This window comes from Ursus arctos, unplaced genomic scaffold (assembly GCF_023065955.2).
Source record: "Ursus arctos isolate Adak ecotype North America unplaced genomic scaffold, UrsArc2.0 scaffold_4, whole genome shotgun sequence".
Lineage (NCBI taxonomy): Eukaryota > Metazoa > Chordata > Mammalia > Carnivora > Ursidae > Ursus > Ursus arctos.
Window position 1 is genome coordinate 69,721,406 of NW_026623056.1, and position 18,590 is coordinate 69,739,995.

The following is an 18,590-nucleotide window of genomic DNA, read 5'->3' on the forward strand; positions in this document are numbered from 1 at the left end:
ACTTTATGCCCACATCTCTCTCTGCAGAATGTGGCATTTCTACTGACATCAAAGCAAGTTCTAAACCCTGATGTATTCTTCAGTCTGGGGATGGAGGGGCAACTTTCAATAGAACTCCTTTCTCATAGGTTTCATCACAAACATCTTTTATTTCAAACTCAGTCAATATTTAAGGCAAGGAAAGAAAAATTTCCAGAGTAAACTACATCTTAAACTATCTAAACCACAAAAGTGACCACACACGGAATAGATCTATTTAAGTATTTTGTCAATATCAGCTTTAGTATTGCCACTAGGCTTTATAAAAATTTTAGGACTTAGTATTTTTTTTAACAGAAGCTTTGGAGCTAAATTTAAGTTACTGTTATCAATCTGAGGGTAAACATATTTTTAAAAGTCTGGGTTATCATTTGACAAGAGTTTATGAGTTATAACTTACTCCCCCAAGGATGTCCATGCAGATTTTCCCATCCTTCTTTTTGAATTCCCAACAAGATATATCCATTGTATTTTACTGCCGACCAAAACTCTTCCTGAGCTGCCTTAATCATATTTCCTTTGGCATGGAGCAACCCTGAAAAGGATATGGGGTGAATAAAAAAAACATTCAGGAGTTTTTACAAAGTAAACCCATGGGTTTGTTTTAAAAACAAACACTAAATGTTGTTTCAGGAAAGTCTTGCCATTTCAGTAGAAGTTGTAAAGGAAAAATTTTTGACATCACTATCACATATTGGGTTTATAGCGCCCTCTGCTAACACAGCCTTTCTTATTGTCTCCTTTTAAGGAAAAAGATGCACGCAACCATGCGCGCGCCTGTGTGTCTGTGTGTGTGTGTAAATATACACAAATGTATAAGTGTACATTTAAAATAATATTCACTTAACAAAAAGAAGCATGAAACACAAACACTGAGCAAATATATATGGATTAAATCAGAGTTTAGAAAAATAGTTCCCAGGGTTTTCAAGTCTCTAAAAAAAGGTCTTAAAGTTATGAAAAACAAGATTAGCTCCAACTGTCCCACTGAGTTTCTTAGCAAAGCATAGTGAAATAAGTAACATACAAAGGAAAAGTGAGAAATGGGTCAGTTTGAGGAGTCTGGTAGGCAATTTTATCACACAGTTAAGTATTCAGGAACTACAAATTAATTTACTAGAAAATAAAATCTTATAATGGAAGACCAACTAAAATACTCATTTACCAGTTCTAATGAACTGAAATGGCCATGAACTAGAGTTTAGAGATTTTCTTCACACAAAAGGTTTCTTCTGGAATTTTGCATCCTTACTATCTCTTACTAAATCTACTTCATAGCACTTGAGTTATCTTCTCTTCCAAGAAATGTTATCTGATTCTTAGTCCCTTTCTGTCTGTCCCTCTACCACCCATATATGCCTTCATCATTGTATTTCTCAACCTGTAATATAATTTTTGGTTTAACTCTGTTTTTTCCACTAGTAGACTACAAATATGTTGAAAGCATAGTTATGTCTCTTCCATTTTTGTATATCCAGTGCATAAACCACAGTAGTGTCTCATTCAGGATTTTGTGAATGAATGCCATAAGTAGCAATGTCTGGGAAAGATGAAGCATATAGGAACTACCTTGAACCTTGAACTTACCTTGAACCTAGCCCTGTGCTAGACAGTTAAGTATTTTACTCATTTATTTCTCACATCAACACAGTAAAGTGGCTATTTTATGTATGGATATGCTCAAATTTTAAGAGATTGAGTAGCATGATTTGGTCTTTAAGAAGAAGTTACGAACTCTGCAATTTAAATCCAACAATTCTTGATTCCAAAGTCCCTGCTCTCTTCCTGAACCCCACTGCTTCCAAGGAGTGAAGTCAAACTTAGAAAGCAGATTGTTCAGAAAAAAGTAAGTGTCTGTGGAGACTGCCCAGAAATAGCTTTACATTCTTAATCTCCATGCTGCTGTTTCTTATTTAACCCTGTGTCATCAGAGACTACCTTTTAAAATACTTCCCACTTTTTGATGCAGGATAATTTCTTTGACTCAAGTTTAGATTCCCCTCTCTTTGAAAGTTCATCAGAAGTCCATTCTTCTACTAATTTTGAAAGGACTCTGGTGCAGAAGGTTGACTAATCATAGCACTCATTTCATGGTACATTATCAGCATTGGCCCACACAAACCCACACTTGCTGTATTTATCATTCCATTATAGTCCTATAGCCCAGGCCCTTTCCCCTCTACCACAGGCAAACATTCTAATGGGTTTAACATGGTTTTGTTGGTATGTGTTCCTTCAAAATGCTCCTTTCTTGTACACACATATTTTTAATTTATATAAATTATATTTTGTTGTACATAGTATTCTTTTAATTTTTTTTGTGAACACTACATTTAAAAAATACATTTTTATTGGTGTGTATATATTTAACACATTGCTCCATAGTGTGCATCAAATTTTCTACTAGAACTACCTGGAAACACTCACCCTTACCTCCTTCTCCTGTCTGTCAAAGCATATGGAAAACAAACAAATGGGGAGGCAAATCAACTCAGGGTCACCTAATCTTTCACCAACAGAGATTAAAGTAAGGTATATAAAATATGTTACATTAATGAAGTATTTTAAGTGTGCTTATACTATACCTGCCCAGAAGATCATTCACATATTCATACTTAGGAATTTTGTGGGGTTATTCCTTGATATGCAACATACAGGTACCCTAATTTATTAATAAAGAAGCTAAGATATTGAGAAATATGCAAAGAGATGTAGAGTTAAGCCTAGAGTTGGATGAGCACTGGGTTTAGTCAGAAATACTTGGCTCAATCTCAACCCTACTATTTAACCATTCTCTGACATTTGGCAAGTTACCTGCACTCTCTGCCTTAGTTCCTTATCTGTACAATGAAGTTATTGATGCCTATCTAAATAATTGCTGTGGATATTACAGATGAAACATAGAGAGTATCCAGAACAGTGTCTGGCATGTAGTTGGTACATATGTATGCAGGTATTTCCTCACTCTTACTAAACTCACACATTTCGTGGAAGGTGGCATTAGAACTCATGTTTTGGGGGCATAAATTCAGAACTTGTCCCGGAGACTAGTTATACTTTAATTAATCAACATATTATAGACTTCAAAAGCATCTGATATCTAATCTAATCTATTTTTACTGTCTTGTTCTCCCTTTCCAATACTTATTGACCAGAGTAGTCTTCCTCTACTACCAGAGCAATCTTCCTTCTGGCCTTTTGCCTGGATCATGTTAGTAATTTTCTTAAGAAAGCAGCATATTTAAAATCCTTCACAACCTAGACTCCACCTATTTTCCAAATTCATCAGTTTCTATTACCTGGGCTATAACTTGGGAAAGGTCTGGTCTTTATTCTGCCTTCACTTTTACTTATCAATTGTCTTGCCCCTACATGGTAATCTCCCTGCTGCTTCTTTTCGAATTTTCATCTATCCTTCAAGGTTCCTAAAGCCTTTACTTCCCTGTAACTTGATGTGTGTAGGACAGAGCTCCTCTGAACCTTTGAACTACAGACAAAGCTTTTTCCTCTTCTCATATGGCATTTATATAGAACTTCGAATTGTAGATATTTATATTCTTAACTCATTCTCCATTGTTAATTAAAGCTTGTTGGAAACAGGAACTGTCTTACTCATTTCTTGTCAGCTGTTCCACCTCATATGTAAGACCTTACACACAGTTGGTGCTTAGCCAATATTAGTTGGGCATAATTAAATTAAGATCCTGAAGGTTTTCATTCCTGGGCTGCTGGAACTGTGTTTCTGTAACGACTTTAATCTTCCAGGTAACTTCTATAAAAGCAAAAGTAACTTTCAAGAAGATGATAAAGAACAACTGATGAATAAAAGAGTTAAACTTTCAGGAAGCAGTGACAGCATTCACTTGCTTCACCAGCCAAGACAGACTCAACAATGCAATTAAGAGCTATTGAAGTGAGCTGGGATCCTTGGTGAAAAACATTGCATAATATCTCACAGTGGCTCTAAGTCACCACAGTGCAGTGGGTTAAAGCATTTTCCACTTGGAATCCAAGGCAACTTAAAAGGGTTATTGATTTTTTCCTCTACTTATAAATGAGACTCACATATTAGGAGTGAGAACTGCAGACACAACATAATGACCTTTCTACTTGGCTTCTTTTTCCTAACATAAACAGAATCACTTTCAGTGGTTAAGAGGATATTAAGCAGTAAATCTTGTAATTATGTGTGTGACTGTCTATACCTTGAAAGCAAAAATTAGCAGCCACATTTTTATTTTAAAAATATCAGTTCTGTTCACTTAGCATTAGAAATCTCAACATCTAATTGTGTGTTTCTTTTCCTGCGCTGGTGTTGAAAAGTCCTATGTTTGTTCACGCCTCAGCACTAATACACAAGTTCAGCTTGAAACAATCAGTTTATTGAAGACATAAGACCTTGCATGACCTTGTTTTAGATGTAAGACTTAAAATAAACTTATTGATTCCTGCCGTGTTATCTTAATAAGAGAAAGATTCTAAATATGAAACAGTGGGGGAGCCCTTATTAAAGTTGTCCCAAAACAAAAGCTAAGAGGTTGATAACTATTAAAATTAGATTTGTTTTGTACCTGTTGGATTTTGCTGTCATAATTTAATTAGGGACACTCTGAAAAAAAGTTAAGGCTTGATGGGTTTCCCATTTTTTTGGTCTAGTTCCTTTCTCAGAGATTTAAAATAACTATTTTCTCTGAATTTTCACTCTTTGGGGGTGACATATTTAAATAATTTCTGCTTTGTTTCAGGAGGTTTGCTCTTTGTTTGGGGTTTTTTGTTGTTTTCTTTCCCGTGTATTCAGTGAGATCTATTATCCCCTGTAACACTAGGATGCAATGTGTTCCTGTGTGGCCAGCCATCCACACCTAACTCACTACAGGTAATCACAGACATTTTTATGATCTTCAAGGTACTAGGTAGATACTTACTCTATCTAAACATACTGCCCCCCCGCAACATGCACATACACTGTCCGTTGCTATGTCTACAGTTCTCCCACTGAAAATCTATTCAGTTCAGTTTGTTCAGCAACAAATACACGTTTCACAGATTATTAAGAGTCATTCTGTTCGACATCAGAGTGACAAAGATAACAATAGCCTGCAATTTAACCAGCACTAATTGTGCACCAAGCACAGAGCTGAGTGTTTTAGAGCTATATATTCTCTCATTTCATCCTTACAACACCATGATGCGGTAAGTTTTATAACCTTTATTTTCTGTAGAAAGAAAGTGAGGTTCACAGAGTTAAGTACTTAGCTGAGGTCACAGAGCCAATCAGTGCCAAAATGAACAAGTTTTCCTGATTCCAAAGGTTGGGGTCTACCTGAAATTCTATGAATAAGAAAGTACTCTAGGTGACTGAGAGGGAGAAAATGGAAGTAACTCTTAAGAGTGAAAAAAAGCTTTCAATTTTGGCAAGGATTCCATCTTTAAGATAAGAAAATAGGTTCAGAGAATGTTTTAAACTTTCTAAGCTTATAAACCTTATGTGTAAGTTATCAATTTGTAATGTCTCAGCTACACATTCGGTCTTCACTGCCTGCTATTCAGTAACAGAAATAGGCCTTGTGTATTAGTTTGCTAGGGCTGCCATAACAAATACCACAAACTGGGTTGCTTAAACAATAGAAAATTATTTTCTCATAATTCTGGAGGCTAGAAGTCTGAAATCAAGTGTCAGCAGAGCTGGTTTCATTCTGAGGCCTCTCTCCTTGGCTTGTAGGTGGTCATTGTCTCCTTTTGCCTTCACATCTTCCTTTTGCACGTGCCTTTATCCTAACCTCCTCTTCTCATAAGAACACCAGAAATGGTGGGTTAGGGCCCACCCTAATGACCTCATTTAACCTTAAAGACTTGCTTAAAGACTCTATCTTCAAATACAATCAATTCCAAGGGACTAGGGGTTAAATTGTCAAAAGATGAATTTGGGAAAGCACAATTCCACCCACAGCACCTGTATATATGTCTTCTTTGCAGGCTGTATCATATTAAGCTTTTTCAGTAAGCGGTGCTGATGACACACTGGAGGGGAGGGTTTCTTTTCCCGGTTCTGATGTGCTCCTCTAAACAGGCTCCTGGAGAGTATTCCGCACAACTTCTGCAGTACCAGACTCCTGCAGCATGTGTGGCTTCTACAGCACACGGTTCCAACAGCACCCACCGGGCAACAGCACATGGCAATTCCCTATGAACAGCTTCTTCTTTGGGGGCTTGTTAGTGAAGACTCACCAGTATGACAGCTGCTGTGAACAGCTACTCCAGCATCCTCTTGGGTGGCTGCACAGCAGAATGCTGCTAACCCAGTGCTTCTGTTGGGGAAGGTTGTTGAAAATAAGTGACCGCCAGTTGACTCTTGAGCTGGACCTGGGCAATCAGAGGCTCCTCATCCCCCTTTCTGTTGTTGGCATAGGAGTTCTACTTGCCTTTCCTACTCCCAGAGGCTGCTCCAAGGATACATAATTATGTGGTATTGAGAACATCTGCATGACATATATGACTGAACCCAGTTAAGGCCTCTTTATAAGCTTTTAAGATTTGGGAGGCAGGTTTAGGGAGCCATTCATCTTGCTGCCACTCAAGACAAGTCTCATATATAAGTTCCCTTTTCTTATCAAAACTGCCACCTGCCAACCTGGAGTGACCTGCCTCTTTCTTCAGTCTCTCCTTGCCCAGCGGTAGAGGGGCCAGTTTCAGATAATGCCAGGGAAGGCCCGCAAGAGGGTTATGAACCAACAGCTTCCCCATAAAAGGCTTTGCCAGGCAGACCCAAGGAGCAGCTTCACAGAGAGTTCTAAGATGTAGTATATCCCCAGGGCAGCTTTCCCCAGCACCCTACAGAACGGCTTCCCAGTAAACACTGCCAACATGGTAATTCCCTATGGATGGCTTCCCCTGGAGTCCATCCAGAACAACTTTGGATGGCCCTGCAGCCTCAGCCAACATCTCTGCTGACCAGTAAGCCATGGCTGCACTCACTCCAATTAAGTTTGGATCTCAGTCCTGAGCTAGGAGGGGTCTTCTAGATTTTTTTCCTTCCTTGGGTATTCTTTCTTATCCTTATGGATGGTGGCTGCTTCCTATACCTGGTATTCCTCTGCTCTTTATAGTATTTTACTCCTCAGTAGTCAGTCTCCTGTCATTCCAATCCCCTATTAATAATTTTTTATATTAATTTTCAAATGATTTTGTGGTTTTTGTTTTTTTTGGCAGGGGGGGCTGGTTATACCTGAACTGATAAAACTGGTAAATGGCAGACCTAGTACTCAAATAATCCTATAAGAAAGAAAAATGCATAGATGCTATAAAGATTGGCAAGGAATCTGTAAAACTGTCATTCTTTTCACAGGACAAGATCATCTATCTAGAACACCCCCTTATGTCCCCAATAAACATAGAAAATGTAGAGGAAAAAATAGCAATCTACTCTTACAACAACAAATTTGTAAAGAATCTAAGAAGTAACCTATCATAGAACACATAAGATCATTATAGAAGAATTTTAAATAAAAGATAGAAAATATGACATTGGTAAATGGAGAAATATATATGTTTATAAATGATCTTAATAAATTGTAAGGAATTCAATACTCCATAAATTAAATTTAATAAAATTCCATATGGAATCTCAGAAGAATTTTAGGGGAATTTGGAAAAATTATGCTGAAATAAAAAATAATGATCAAGCAAAATGTTTAATCATCTTTGAAAAACTAAAATAAGAAGGACAGATTTTAACATATATTGATAAAACTGAAATCCAAAGCAATTAAAATAATACAATGTTGTAGAACAGATAGACCACTGAAATAGAATATAGAGGTCAGAAATCAAACTATGTATGTATAAGAAATTGATACATGGTAAAAGTAAACCACAAAGCAAGAATAGAATACATTTTTATGTAAATAACTTCAGGAGAGCTGGTATACTCTAAGGAGAAAATAAAACTGAACTCATGCCTTATACTATGAACAAACAAAAATTCAGAATTACTGAGCTACATGTAAAAGGTAAATATATCCAATACGTGAAAATGTAGTAAAACACCTTTGTGATCTATGGCTGAAGAAAGACTTCAAGAAGCACAAATGATAAAGAAAGTATGATTTGACTGTATTGAAATTTAAATGTTCTATTCAAAAAAGGCCATTATAGACAAAGCTATATACATAGATTATAGACTGGGGAAAATATTTGTAATATCTTTAACTGACAATGGGTTAATAGCTGAAATATACCAAGAGCTCCTGAAAACCAAACAAAAATGATAGAAAACCCAATAGAAATTATAGACAAGGGATATAAATAGGCAATTCATAAGAGGAGATGTCCAAGCATATTACAAGATGCTCCAAATCACTAATAATCATAAAAATGAAAATTAAAACAACATTAACATGCCACTTCATATCTATCAAAACGGCTACGATTAGAAACCTAATTAATACCTTGATAATACCAAGTGTCTTCAAGGATATGATAAGATGGGAATTTTTATGCACAACAGGTGGGACTATAAAATGACAATTATTGTCAAAAGCAATCTGGATTTTTTAAAATTAATTATGTTTTTGAACTGATTTTTTTTATTTTTGAACTGATGATATAATGATCCCATTCTTAGCTAAATATATAATAAAAATTGTTGTACAAGTCTATTAAGAGGACATATACAAAGATTTTCACCTAGAAATTGTTTGCATCAATAGGAAATTAGAGATAAATTGTTTATTCCTAAGGAAACCTCTAAATTATGGCAGATGTATACTTGAGAACATCATGCAGCAGGTAGAAGCAACACATTCAGCAACACAGAGAGATCTTAAAATTATAGACTGAATGAATACAGTAAAAACTGAATGAGATTATAGTACAGTACCATTTATGAAAATTTATAAACTGAAAATTTTTTCAGAATAAAAGCATTGTCAGAATATATATGAAACTTGTGAAAATGAATGCCTTTAAAACACTGTAATCAAACAGTATGGTACTGGCATTAAGACAATCCACTGGAATCAAATAAAGAGCCCAGAAATAAACACTTGTGTATGTAATCGAATGATCTTCAACAAAGATTTCAAGACCACTCAATAGGGAAAGGACAGTCAACAAATGGTATTGGGAAAACTGAATATACACATGCAGAAGAATGAAGTCGAAACTTCATACTATATACAAAAATTAACTCAAAATGGATTAAAGACCTAAATGTAAGACCTAAAACTATAACTCCTAAAAGAAAAAAAAAGAAAAAAAGAAAAACTTCATGACATTGGATTTGGCAATGATTTCTTGGATATGACACCAAAAATACAAGCAACAAAAGCAAAAATAGACAAATGAGACTATATGTAACTTAAAAATTTATACAGCAGAGGACACTACCAACAGAATGAAAAAGCGATCTATGGAATGGGAGAAATTATTTGGAAATCATATATCTGATAAGGAGTTAACAGATAGCCATAATATAGAAATTAGTCCTACAACTCAACAACAACAAAAAATCAAATAACCCAGTTTAAAAATGGGATAGGATGCTTCTCCAAAGATGATACACAAATGGCCAACAAGCACGCGAAAAGTTGTTCAATATCACTAATAATTACAGATATGCAAATCAAAACCACAATGAGATAACACCTCACACCTATTAGGTTGGCTACTAGATAGACAGGTAGATAGGGAAAATATCAAGTGTTGAAGACATGGAGAAGTTGGAACCCTTTGTGCTATTGATGGGATTGTAAAATAGTGCAACTGCTATACAAAATAGTATGGAGATTTAACAAAAAGTAAAAACAAAACTACCATATAAACCAGCAATCCCACTTTGGGTATATATTCAAAAAAATTAAATTAGGGTATCAAAGAGGTATTTGCATAACTATGTTCACAGCAGCACTATTCAAAATAACCAAGAAGAAAAAGGAATCCGAATGTCCACCAATGGATGAATGGACAAACAAAATAGAGTACACACATGTGATGGGATATTATTCAGCCTTTAAAAGGAAGAAAATCCTGTCACGTGCTACAATATAGGTAAGCCTTGAAGATATTATGCTAAGTGAAATAAGCCAGTCACAAAACACAGAAACTGTATGATTCTACTTATATAAGGTACCAAAAGTAGTCAAATTCATAGAAAAAAAAAAAAAGTAGAATGGTAGTTGCCAGGAGCTGGGGAGAGGGGGATAGGGAAGTTATAATCTAATGGGTATCAGGTTTCAAATTTGCAAATGAAAGTCCTGGAGATCTGTTACACAACCATGTGGATATATTTAACACTACTGAACTGTACACTTAAAAAATGGTCACAATTTTGGGGGGTGCCTGGGTGGCTCAGTTGGTTGAGCAGCTGTTTGTTATGGCTCAGGTCATGATCTCAGTGTAATGGGATGCAGCCCTGCATCCAGCAGCAGGGCAGGCTCTGTGCTCAGCGGGGAGTCTGCTGGGAGGTGGGGGGTCTCTCTCTCTCTCCCTCTGCCCCTCCCATCACTCGCACATGTGTGCACGTGCTCTCTCTCTAAAATAAATAAATCTTTTAAAAGAAAAGAAATGGTCACAATGGTAAATTTTATGTTCTGTGTCTTTTTACCACAATAAAAAGGGGGGTGGGTGGAGTACAGAAACACAATGAAAAGAAAGAAATGAATAATAAAAAGCAGTTCCTTGTACAAATTAATAACGATAAATGGTTATAAGCTTAGAATATGACTAATTTACTTTCTCTACAAAAATTTTCCCAAAAAAGTGTAATGAAATAAGATAAAATAAAATCAAAAGCTTTAGGAATGAATATGATCACCCAGAGAGAGATTTTTAACTAGAGGGAAGAGTGTTGATCACAATGACAAATGGAGTAGAGAAGGAATAGCCACCAAAGGGACTGAAAAGAAATGAACAAAAAAGTAGAAGGAAAATTGTGGATGTATGATGTAAACTCCCAAAGAACAGGGGTTAGCAAAACTACAGCCTGTGAGTCAAATCTGACCCTTTTTCCACTTCCTGCCTCCAAACCTACACCCTGCTTGTTTTTGCACAGCCCCTAAGCTAAGAACGGTTTTCATGCTATAAGAACAAAGTTGAACAGCTGTAACAGAGACTGTATTTTAGGCAAAGCCTAAAATATTTATTATCTGGCCCTTTACAGAAAAAGTTGATGATCTCACAAATAAAGAATGATTTTAAGAAAGGAACTGGTGAGTTATATCAAATGTTGTTGTGAGATGGGATAAAATGAGGACAAAAATATGACCACTGGTTGTCTGGGATTCTGTATCTACTGGAACGTGAGTGTTACATCACTAAATTGCAGATGAGTAAAAATCTAAGCTCTTTCTCCCTAAAACTGAATTTTACCAACTCTTGAGCTACCATTCTCAAATTTAAGACATAAGCAGTCACATTTCCATTGTGTCTTACACAGATTATTTTGAGAAAATATTCAATCCATATTAGAATCCTTGGGTTCTCCCCACCTAAGGGTGATTTAAAGTCCAGACAGATTTCTTATTGTTCTAAAATTGAGGAGAAAGACTACCTGGCTCACAACAATAATCTCTCCTCCGCTGACCTCCACCAAGATACATATTCTTCACAGAACTTTGGAAAAGAATGTCCCAGACCATGAAAGGATTCGTCTGATACTAGTGACCATTCCATATCTCCTTAACACTAGCTATTAAAATCATCTGACCAACTCATCTTCCTCTGATTCTATTCCTACCACCAACTTTCTAACTATCTTTTGGTTTGTATGTGATTTGCCTTTCAAGTATATTGACTAGTGAACTCTGATCTCTGTTCTGATTTTTATCATAAATTTTAAAAGCATGAAGTTTTACATATTCGTTCATTATGACTTTAGCCAGATAAGCCCCAGAGCCCTCTAATTTGTACATGTACTGACTCTTATATTTCTAAGAGTGAGACCCTCACTCTGAATTGCAGGGGCTACATGGAAATTCTATCACTTTAGAAACATAGAGCTGTCTCACTACTTACCTTCAAACTGTAACAAACAGCATGAGGCATATTTGTTCCATTGTAATATAAAGTAGTTAGAGGCAGAAGATATATCTAAGCAAAGTAAATATCTTAAGACTAATTTCCTTGTCATGTACTCTAAACACAGGTAAAACTGCATTGCACAACACAGTAAGAGTAATGCAACTATTACGTTTAAAAAAAAAAAAAAAACTCATTGGGGTGCCTGGATGGCTCAGTCTGTTAAGCATTTGACTCTTGGTTTAGGTTCAGGTCATGATCTCAGGGTCGTGAGATCAAGCCCCACATCACACTCTGTGCTGAGTATGGCACCTGCTTGAGATTCTCTCTCTCCTTCCATCTGCCCCACCCCTGCATTTGCACTCTCTCTCTCTAAACAACAACAAAATATTATTATATGTATTTGTATTTTATAATTGGCCATTATAGAAGAAGACATCTACAAATCTGATGACCTAATGAGATATATTTCACTTTTTTCTCCCTCTTAGTATTGAAAAATGACAAAAGCAATATATTTCCAAAAGGATAACTATTTAATTGAATATATTGTCCATGTTACATTAATGTTTAAATAATGTTCACAGGCAAACATTATCATACCTTCTACAAAAATATCAAACATTTAGTCTCCTTTAATCAATTCATTTAAAAAAGAAAAATTATTTTTGTAATTCCATCCTCCATTGGCTCTTTTTCTTCCTAATTCCCATGACATCTTTAAGGGCATGTTTTCATTAAGGCCTTCCACACATTAGCTTCATTTTAATTTTTGTGAAATTTTAAAGCATATATATAAATAATATCAGGTATGGTTTTGCTATTTCTATATTTTGAAGCTTACAAATGTAGTATGAAATAACAAACTGCCAGAGACCGTAGGGAAAACAGATAACATACATTGAGAGTTGTTTTTTATCAGACATATTGACATATGTCATATGTACATAAGATCAGAGAGGCATAGCAGCATCCTGCTAAATAATTCTAGGAAAAAGAGGTAAAAGTTTAACAAAACAATTAATGAAAATATTTTTTCACCTGTTCAAAGATTGATTAGGGGGCTCTGGGATGGCTCAGTTTGTTAAGGCCAACTCTTTTGGCTCAGGTCATGATCTCAGGGTCATAAGATCAAGCCTTACATCAGGCTCCACGCTTAGTGGGGAGCCTCCTTGAAGATTCTCTCCCTCTGCTCCTCTCTCCACTCACTCTCTCTCTATCAAATAAGTAAATCTTTAATTAAAGAAAGAAAGAAAATGACCACTTATTGCCTCCAGAGTTGTTAATATAATACCTGAAGAAAGAAATATGAACATTTTGTTTAGTGAGTGGTGATGACCACACCAGGGTTGTGTTTTTCTTATGTGACCTATGACATATTCTGAAACAATACAAAGATAATAAATTCACAACTGTTACACTTTCATATGAGAAAATATAATTTTTATCCTCAGGAAATTTTGGAATAAAAAAATATTTATAATTCATAATTAAAGCAAATCTATGCACTTTCTCTTTCTCCTCTTCGTCAATAAATCTACATGTGTCAACTAACTTAAAGGAGTTCTGAGAAATAAGAAAAAGATGAAAGCTATACAAAGAGAAAAACTGTCTCATGTCTAATTCTTATGAAAAAAATATTCACCTCAAAGGCCAAATGTGGTAGTGGGAGACAGTACTATTATTTTAGAATTTGTCTGGTAACCTGGGGGTATTGCATAGGGTATCTACATCATAGGACCAATAAAACTCACATTCTCAGATTCAATCAGCAACTAGCCCTGCAAATTTGAGGAACAAGCTTAGGGTGAACAAAAACACATACACAAAAGTTATGCCACACCATGCTAAAGTAAAACTGAATCAACAAATAATGGGTGTTACATAACTGGAATTTCCTCCATTTAGTTTCCAAACTAATTACTCAAATCTCAAATAGCCAGTTTAAAAGCAGAGAGCTAAATACTCCATCTAGTGTATCATGAACTGCAAACCCATCATGCTGAAAATTGGATTCACTACACATTCATTTAAAAATTATTTTGAGAAAATATTATGTTTGAGGCGATGTCTTTTCCCCTTCCCTTTCTCTATTCTCTCATTGAGAAAACATAAATCACAGGACAGTAGACAGGCTAAATACTTCTGGTTATTATATACACCAAAGTTAGCTACTTTATCACACACTTCTACATATTCTTTATAATTATGGACTTTATTCAGCAAATAATTTCACAAAATAACCTGTTAACATGGCATGAGCCTTCAGTCCTTCCTATGCCTTATTTCAAAAGCTTCCCATATCAGTATGGTACAATTCCACAGGTCTCTGCAGAATCTCTACACTCGCTCTCCATTAGTGCTAGGAGTTTTATTGACAATAGAACCAAAAGGACATAACTATCACTCCTGGAAAGAGTAGACTTTTTTTTCCTCTCATAATAAATTTTTTTTTATGATTGATGATACACTGGAAAATCATTGCTTTACTAGGGTATATACCTCTATGAATGGCAAGGATATTTTAAAGCTTTTGTTTATACCCAACAGTAATAGAATAAAAGATATGTTAACTAATGATTTCAAAGCATAATTTCTAAATAGGTCTCTGTTCCTTTCGTACCACTACAACCTACCTGTTATAATGTCCTGACTCTGAACGAGCACATACACACAAATTACGTGAATCATATTTTTTCTGGAACCTGAAAAGATTTTGCTCTATTTAGGGTCTACAATACTTTATATAAATTATATGATGTGCTCCTTCTCTAGCTTAGTTTTCTAACACTTCACCTCCGGATAAATTGTAATATTAAATAATTACAATATCCTGACCAAGATTTTAGAGAAATAAAACATCACAGAAAGAAAATGTTAGACCTATGTTTTAGTCTACTCAAACTGCTATAACAAAATACCTTAGACCAGAAGGCTTAACAACAGACATTTATTTCTCACAGGTTTAGAGTTTGAGAGTCTCAGATTAAGCTGCCAGCAGATGAAATTCCTGGAGAGGGCCCTCTTCCTTGGTTGTGGGTGACCAACTTCCTGCTAGGTCCCTACGTGGCAGTGACAGCTCTGGTGTCATTTCCTCCTTTACAAGGGCACTAATCCCACCATGGGGACTTCAGGATATGAATTTCAGAAGACATAATTTAGCCCACATCAGTCTGTTTGTAGTATTCACATGACCTTCTTCAAAATCAATTCAATATTATTGAATGATTTTTTAAAATTGTCATATTTGACAATGCCACGTTTATTACAACCTATTTTTCCCCTTTACAAATCATTTTTCAATAAGAAATTTATAATACTAAGAAATCTATCAACATAGATCAAAATATTGGCAAAAATAATACTCTGAAAATATTTATGTTTATTTTACAATGAGTGTCTTTTCTTTTGAAAATACCTTAAGCACCAGAGGAGTTACTTTTGCATATTATAAATTGTTTTTATCCATCCCTAATGATAGTATTGCTAACTTGTAACTACTTATATAAGACATGCTGCCAATAGTAAAAGAGAAATGTACCAAATAGGAATACTATATTATTCAGAATAAGCTAGGCTGAAGTAATAAACAGACTCTAAATTTTAGCAGCTTAAGAAAATTTGAAGTAAGGAGTGGACAAAGGGTTAGGGAGGTGTGACATCTGTATTTCACCAGTCCAGAAGGGTAACTGCATGGTTGAAGTGACCAGGGACTGACCATTTCAATCTACTTGGTAAACCCACTATCCTGACTGCCAAGACTTGTATGTTTCTGGACACTACCTTCCAGAATTTTCTATTCAGCTTTCACCAAGGTCTCCTCTGCTGTGAAGAATTTCATCACAAAGAATCAATGGCTCTTAACATCCAGCAGGGAATATGCTTAACACCCAGCAGAGAACTGGTATCTGGTGTGGAAAAGCTGGCCAAGAACCCAAGGAGGCAGTATTGGAACCATCGATAGAAAAATATTTAAATTTGATCAGACGAGAAGATGGCTTATTGCTGGACGGCCTGCTTGGTCTTGGAGCATTGTGCTACTATGGCTTAGGAATATATAATAATATTGTAACCATTGAAAAGGCTGTAATTTGGCCTCGGTATGTTAAGAATATAAATCATTCTATGCATACGTACTTAGCAGGAAGTATTGGTTTTACAGCTTTGTCCACCCTGGAAGTAAACAGAACTCTTCTCATGAACATGATCAGAGGCTCTTGGGTGACAACTGGTGCAACCTTTGAAGCCATATTGGAGGTGGAATGCTGGTACAATCAATATTATATGACCAGAGCCCAAGACCCTAAGCAACTTGCTTAGTTATTCCACTCTAGTGTGATGGGGTGCCATAATGGCTCCTCTCACGATTTGGGTGGGGAGAGCTCTTCTCATCAGAGCTTCATAGTACACAGTGGGCCTTGGAAGAGGCCCCTCCACTTTGGCCATGTGTGCACTCGGGGAAATTTCTGAACATGGGACCATCCCTGGGAGTGGGCCTGGGTCTCATCCTTATACCCTCACTAGGATCTATGTTTCTTCCACCTACCACCCACTGTGGCTGGTGCCACTCTGTAGTCTGTGGCAATTTATGGTGGATTAGTCCTTTTCAGTATGTTCCTTCTAAATAATATATGTAATCAAGTGTGCAGAAATAGTACCAATATATAAGTTCAAAAATATGATCCCATCAATTCAGTGCTGGGAATCTACACGGACACACTGAATATATTTATATGAGTTGCCAGTATTCTAGCAACTGGAAGCAACAGGAAAAAGTGAAGTGACTCAACTTTTGACTTTTCCAAATAAACACATACATTTCCAATTTTCATATTTGAGTAATTGAAAAATGCTTTAATGAATGAAAACTAAGGTTAGTGTTGTGAGAATTTAACTGTTTTATCTATTTTAAAATTTATTTGGTTAAATGAAAATTAGCAAACTTGTATTTACCTGTATATTTTTGAAATGCAAAATATTAACAAGTAATGTCATAAGTGAAGTAGAGGTTTGGTAAAGGGACCAGAGAGAAGTAGAGGTTACCAGCAGTCTTTCTTTGAATACTTAGCACTTGTGTAATTGTTGGTGAGCCAGTATGAAGGTTCTGGCTATTTGGAAACAAACAGGTCACTTCTATTTTTATAATCATCTGCCGAACTTATCAAAAGCATTGAGCATAAAACAAAGAAAAGAGTGATTCATTCTCCCACAATTCCTTCTCTGTGCTATCTTTACAACATAGATGTGATCATGTTTGGCTTCTCATTGTTTGACACTATTAGGACAGTCCCAGAATGTTAATCATACAGAGAATTCCCAATATATAACACACACATATATATAGTGTGTGTGTGTGTGTGTGTGTGTGTGTGTGTGTGCGCGCGCGCGCACGCACGCATGAGCGTGCGTACTGGTGTGTAAGTTTTACTTTTGAATCTTCTAGAACAAAATATCCTTAAAACTCTTGTCAGGACAAAATACTCAAAGCATGAAAATAGTTGCATTTTTAAGTACACAAACACTACGTTTGTAATCGCTGATTTTTTTGCATACTTATTGAAATGTTTAATAGAATACATGCTTGTCTTTCTTATCTCTTCAAGTTTTGAAGGTTTTATCAGGAAAGCCTGTTTGTGGCTTACGCTTGAGATTATGAAAGCAGTTTTTCTCCTAATACTTGGTTTCTTGCATTCCCTCTCAGACTAAGCACTAAAAAGGGAAAGCGAAGCTCATCTTTCTTCGTGAATTATATCAATCAAAAATGTAACAGGTAAAATACTTCATTAGCGTTTCCCCTAGCAGAATTTTCCTTCTCTGCTGCATACACTATTAGATTGTGTTTATATTCTCTAATAAAGATACCATATCCAACAAAAGAACTGGGAGTGGAGTATCATTTGTTTAACTTTATTTATTGCATCATAATCTGCCATGATCAATTTGTGTTTATAGGGGCCACAGAGGCAAATTAAATAGGGATATGATGTCACCAATTCCTCTCTCCACAGTCCTTTAAATCTTTCATGGTAGCACTAAGCTGGGCAGTTCCTCTGGGGTTTTGCTGTTGTTTCTGAATTTCTGTTTTTGCTGGGAATGAGGAAGCAGATCAAGGGGCATCCCATGAGCCTTCCTACAATAATAGCCTCTTATTTCACAGGTGAGGAAATGAATTTTCGAGTTCTGCTGGTCACAAAATATACACTCAGTAACTAGGGAAGTACCCTCAGAGTAGATATATGGACCATGGGATTCATCAAGAAACTGACTTGAGTCAGAGTTCCATTTACACTCTGGACCCCATAAGCCCCTACTTTATCCAGAAGACCATAATGGCATTCTGGGTCATCTGGTAACCATGTAATCTCAGATCTTTATCCAAACTATGCTCACAGCCTAGGTGTTTCTTTTCCCCAGAAAATTTATTGGTAAATAAACAGCTACCTAGGAAAAATCTGAATTTCTCTCATAAATTTAAGTGTTGATATTGCAAAGATCTTTCTCAGTAGAATCTGACCTCTTTTTAAGCAATGGGTACT

The 18,590-nt window shown here is 35.9% G+C and overlaps 1 long non-coding RNA gene and 1 pseudogene across 1 annotated transcript in view; one reads left to right on the top strand and one right to left on the bottom strand.

The window, feature by feature from the left end:
* LOC130542685 (uncharacterized) overlaps window positions 1-6,384 on the bottom strand; it is a 57,785-nt gene extending 51,401 nt beyond the window's left edge. Inside the window, exons 1-2 of the long non-coding RNA XR_008957398.1 lie at window positions 6,268-6,384; window positions 440-574 (exon numbers count right to left, since the gene is read on the bottom strand). This is a non-coding gene — a long non-coding RNA (uncharacterized LOC130542685). The remainder of the gene's footprint in view (window positions 1-439; window positions 575-6,267) is intronic.
* A 532-nt stretch (window positions 6,385-6,916) lies between these two features.
* On the top strand, window positions 6,917-16,833 carry LOC113256993 (growth hormone-inducible transmembrane protein-like; annotated as a pseudogene).
* Window positions 16,834-18,590: the final 1,757 nt, after the last annotated feature.